Source organism: Leucopleurus acutus (genome assembly GCF_964270905.1).
Source record: "Leucopleurus acutus genome assembly, chromosome: 14".
Taxonomy (NCBI): Eukaryota; Metazoa; Chordata; class Mammalia; order Artiodactyla; family Delphinidae; genus Leucopleurus; species Leucopleurus acutus.
In genome coordinates this window covers 43892494-43898141 of record NC_139156.1, presented here as the reverse complement: position 1 = coordinate 43898141, position 5648 = coordinate 43892494, and the positions used below count along the sequence as shown (strand labels likewise).

The 5648-nt window shown below is 41.1% G+C and overlaps 1 pseudogene across 1 annotated transcript; it reads left to right on the top strand.

Annotated features, from left to right (window-relative positions):
- Positions 1–424: 424 nt before the first annotated feature.
- On the top strand, positions 425–1395 carry LOC309971133 (large ribosomal subunit protein mL45-like; annotated as a pseudogene). The gene has a single exon. The product of its transcript is annotated as a large ribosomal subunit protein mL45-like (transcript).
- The last annotated feature ends 4253 nt before the right edge of the window (positions 1396–5648 follow it).

Sequence of the window (5648 nt, the reverse complement as noted above, 5' to 3'; positions counted from 1 at the left end):
ATTTGTGTAGTCACCACCACAGTCAGGATATAGAACTGTTCCATCAGTCTTGCCTACAATCCCTTTATAGCCATACCTATCCCCTGTCCCCATTCCTAAATCCAATCTGTTCTTCATCTGCATAATTTTGTTATTTTAAAATTAAATGACAAAATGGAATCATACAGTACCTTTTGAGGCTGGCTTATTGTACTTAGCGTGCCTTTGAGGTCCATCCAAGTTGTTGCCTGCAACAATGGTTTGCTCTTTTTTTTTTTTAATTGCTGAGTGATATTCCATGGTATTGATATACAAGTTTGTTTAGTCACTAATCCGTTTCTATTTTTTGGCTATCAGAAAAAGCTACTGTCATGTTTAATTTTATGTGTCAATTTGGCTAGGTTATGGTACGCAGTTGGATTCCATATGGAGCTAGCTCCACCCTATGCGCCTTCTCACCTGTCCCAGGCTCTTCACTCTTAGTCCCCATTCCAGAGGCCCTTGCATGAAAAAAATGGCAGCCCCCGTGCCGGGGGAGGTTGTCTTGCTTATCCAGACCATTAGAATGGTGGTCTCTGCAGCCAGTCCTGGTGACTCAGTACATAGCTGTAGTTCTAGTGAGAACTAAAAAACGTTTCATACCCTCTACTTGTGAACCCAAATATGAATCAGAAAAGGAGTTTATAGAATGCCCAGAAAGTGGGACTGGTCATGCCTCTGGAACGTTTGGAGCATCTCACACATCTGACCTGTACAGCTGGTGTCTTCGATGCCTGTGTTCCTCCTGAGGGTGATGCTCTCATGTCATTTCTTTCAAAGGAAGCCTGACACAGAGCACTGAGCAATGGAAGAAGAATGTTGCCTTGCAATTGTCCGTTCGGAAGATAAAAGAATATGATGCTAATTTTAAAACGAAGGACTTCCCTGAAAAAGCTAAGGATATCTTCATGGCCGCTCACATTTATCTAAACGACTTAGATCATGACTGGCTTCACACCTTGGTGACTAATCACTGTTTTCTGGATGTGGTCTGGGATCAAACATAAGCCCATCTGCCAGAACTTTGTAGAATCTTTAGAGCCACTTCAGAGCCAGTGGGTCAGATTCACTGCTGCAGTCTGTGAAAGCAGGGCAACATGTATGGCCAGGTCACTGTCCTCATGCACATCCAGCAGACTCTGTCTATGATCAGTTTGGCTGTTTGATGTATGGACAGGAAGATGTGGCCAATGATGTCCTGGAGTATGTTGTATTTGAAAAGCACCTGATAAATCCCTTTGGGAGCTGGATTATGCAACAGTACCCCCATGGATACTTCCTAAGCAGCCCAACCTTAAGACAGTAATGATCCCTGGACCCGAGGTGAAACTGTGGGAAGAACCACAAGGAGAAGCCCATAAGCCTCAGCTAACCTGATGGCAAAAATGACTCCTGAGATGAAGCACGGGTGAGGTGGCTGGAAGCAGAGAAGTCTATGAATCGGGGAGCTGGGAAGTCATCCATCTCCATGATGCTGTAGAAGGAACTACCTTGGTTCTCTCCCATCCTGCTTAGGTCTTTTTAGCAGTCTCATCCTCAACAACCATGGCTGATGGCTGGGCTCAGGTGGGTGGCTGGTATGCACAGCCATGCACCTCCGTCTTCTCCTCCCCCTTCCCTTCCTCCTTTTCCTCTTCCTCCCCCTCCTCTACCACCACCTCTTCCTCCTTCTACTAATTGCACATCTAGCTTCTGAGTCTAGATGAAAGGCAGTATGTTTCAGAGAACGTCTGATACCAGTTTTCCCCACGGCAGAGGCTGTCAGGAGCAAACTGGCAGAATTTTCTTTCTAATCACAGGGCAGGGACCAGAGTTTGAAATAAAACACTGTCAGAGTGTTGGACAAATTGTGGGTTCTGTACTTCTCCTGGTTCAGGCTAGAAGTAGGCCTGCCTTTAAAATGGCAGAAATGAAAGATAAGCTTCATTGTGAGTGATGTGACTTCCAGGAAATCCAGACATGGGAAAAATAATTAGTGTTTATAAAAGATGGTGTCATTAAGAGGGTCTTTTCTCATACATGGACTCACTGAATCATCATTTGTATTTCATAGGGGAATGTAAATCCAAAGAAATCATTTATCCCTCAAAAAACCAAACAAAAACCAAACCCCACTCCCCCTCCCTCCACCAAACACCAGTCTGATATTGCTGTGAAGGTATTTTTCTAGATGCGATTAACATTTACACAGTAGACTTTGAGTAAAGCAGATTTCCTTGCATAATGTGGATGGACTTCATTCAATCAGTTGAAAGTCTTAAAAGAAAAGTCTTAGATTTCCCCAGGGAGGAAGGAATTCTGCCTCTAGATTTACTGCTTTCAGATTCAAGACTGCAAAATCAACTCTTCACTGGTTCTCCAGCCTAGCTTGGCCTGCTCTGCAAGATTTTGAATTTTCTAGCCCCTCACAACTATGTGAACCAATTTTAAAAATTAATCAGTCAATCTCTCTCTTTCTCTCGCTGTAGGTCTATTTCTGGGTTTTCGGTTCTGTTCCATTGATCTATGTGTCTAGTCCTCTGCCAGATATCACACTCTCTTAATAATTGTAGCTGTGGAGTAAGCCTTGACATTCTAGCCTAAATAGAGTGATTCTTCCAACTTTATTGTTATTTTCCAAAATTGTTTTACCAACTTTAAGTTCTTTGCCTTTCTGCATAAATTTTAAAATAAGCTTGTTTATGCCTACCAAAAAGTCATCATTATAAAAAAGGCTTTATTTAATTCTATTATGAAAGTCATATGTGTTTATCATTGAAAAATTAGAGACTACAGGTAAACATTAAGAAGAAATGCTGTAATGGGCCCCCATAGAAAGGCCATCAAAATGACCAGAAGGCCTGGAGAACTGCCCTATGGGTTAGATTAAACTAACATTTCCTGATAGCATCTCATTGTACTAGGTGCTATGCTAAGAATTTAACCAAACATTATCACATTAAACCCTCATTGGAACACTGGAAGAAAATATTATCTGTACTTGATTCTTGAGGAAACTGAGACACACAAAGGTTAAACAAATTGTCTAAAGTCACCCATTTAACAAACAGTAGAGCCACAGTTTTTTTTTGTTGTTTTTTTTTTTTGCGGTACACGGGCCTCTCACCGCCGCGGCCTCTCCCGTTGCGGAGCACAGGCTCTGTACGCGCAGGCCCAGCAGGCATGGCTCACGGGCCCAGCCGCTCCACGGCATGTGGGATCCTCCCGGACCAGGGCACGAACCCGTGTCCCCTGCATCGGCAGGCGGACCCCCAACCACTGAGCCACCAGGGAAGCCCTATAATGTGTATACTTTTAAATTATATTTATTAGAATATGAATATTTATTTCTATTCTTTATTCAGGGTGTGATATATTATCATTTTATAGATTTCTATGTAAACTAGATACTAATCTTTTTTGGTTATGTGGTCGCAAATAACTTCTCCAAATTGAATTTGTTTCTTTACTCTGTTTATAGTGTCTTTTGTTGTGGTGAAGTTTTAAAATTTTAATGTACTCAAATTTATCAATTTATTTTTTATGGTTTGAGTTTTGTTGTATTTTATTTAAGAACATTTCTATGCCCTATGGTCAGAAAGGCACGCTTTTATATTTTCTTCTAAAAAATTTTAAAGTTTTTCTTTTTCATATTTAGGTCTAAATTAAATTAAAATCCACTTGTGGCCTGAGGTAGGGATCTAGTTTTATTTATTTTTTTCCATATGTCGACTGAAAATAACTGCACAATGAGAGAACTGTGAGTTCAACTTTATTTGGGGACTTACTGTGGACTGTAGCCTGGGAGACAGCCTCTCAGATAGCTCTGAGGAACTGCTCCAAAGAGGTAGGGGCGAAGGTCAGCATACATATGATTGTGGTGAAGGGGTATGTGCAATCCAGCACGCATCTTGGTGGAGGGTTGCTGCTACTCATGAGGAGCAGATGTCTCCATTAATGATTTTAGTGCTTTTTTTGGGTATGAGAAGATGCAAGAAATTAGGTTCATAAAATTTTCTCCTGAATATATCAAACTATCTGAAGGCTTGTTTTGCCAGTTTTTCCCAGAATGCCTCAGTCCTGATCTCCACCTGAACTCCTTTCGGGTGTGTTGAAGTCAGATAGATACTGCTGTGGCTAATGACCTAATCCTTGTAGAGTTGGATGGCGAGTGATGTTCTTTAGTTGGCACATAGGATAACTGCACTATCAGGATAAGCTAGTTATGTTGCTGTAACAAACTAAGCTCTAAATCTTAATGGCTTAACACAACAAATATTTGTTGCTTTCTTATAAGTGTGCAACACTGGTGGCCATTCTGGGGTGGGGTGAGCACAGTTGGTTCTTTGCTCCACAGGTCTCTCAAAGACCCAGGCGGAAATAGCTCTGCCATTTTTTTCAGAATATACAGCTTCCTCTGTTAGCGTTGTAGGAAGGGAGTGCAGGGAGCTCCCACTCCTGCTCATATCATTTCTGCACATAGGTCGTTGTCATAGCCTGTCACGTGGCCTGACCAGCAGCAAGGTAGTGTGGAAGTGTTGACTTCAGTGTGTCTAGTAAGAGAGGAAAATTGGACATTGTTGACCACTTAGTGTCCACCTGGTTAACTTGCTGTTCCAGCATCATTTATTGAAGAGTCCATCCACCTTGATTCGTGACTTCATCTCTGTTATATTATGTAAATTTAGGTCCATTTAAGCAAGAATTAGTTTCTGGGCTCTCTACTTTGTTCTACTCTTCTGATTGTCTGTTCTTGGCAAATACTATAATTTCTTAATTACTATCCTTGCATAACATCTTTATATATGATATAGTAAGTCACCTACATTGTCCTTTTCCCTCAGAATTGTCTTTTTGCTTATAATTGTCTGGTTGCCTCCATATAAATTTTAGAAGCACCTTGTCAAGTTGCATGAAAAAGCCTGTTAGATTTTGTCTGAAATTACATTTAATTTATAGATTAATCTGGTAATACGTGGCATCTTTTTTTTTTTTTTTTTGTGCGGTACGCGGGCCTCTCACTGTTGTGACCTCTTCCGTTGCGGAGCACAGGCTCCGGACGCACAGGCTCAGCGGCCATGGCTCACGCGCCCAGCCGCTCCGCGTCATGTGGGATCTTCCCGGACCGGGGCATGAAGCCGCGTCCCCTGCATCGGCAGGCGGACTCTCAACCACTATGCCACCAGGGAAGCCCAAAACGTGACATCTTTAAGATTTGATTCTTACCATCCATAAATACTTAAATTTTAAGTCCTTCCTTAGAATTTTGTACTTTTCTCAATAAAATTCTGACATCTTTTGCTAGATTTATTTCTAAGTATCTTATAGATTACTTTGTCATTTAAATGGTATCTTTAAAAAATTGCATTTTCTAATTGCTTGTGATTTGTATGCAGGAATGTAATTGACTTTTTTGTATTGATTTTATGTTCAGCAAACATTCTGAACTTGCTCTTTGTTTCTAAGTTTTGGTCTGCAGAGTCTCCTGAATTTTCTGCATAGAAAATTACACACTGTTTGCAAAAAATAATGCTGTTATTTTCCTCCAATCCTTGTATTCTTTCTTTCCTTCTTTCCTTCCTCCTTCCCTTGACCTCTCTTTCTCCCTCTTGCTTTCTTCTTTTTTCCCAATCTTCTTTCCCTCTTTCCCT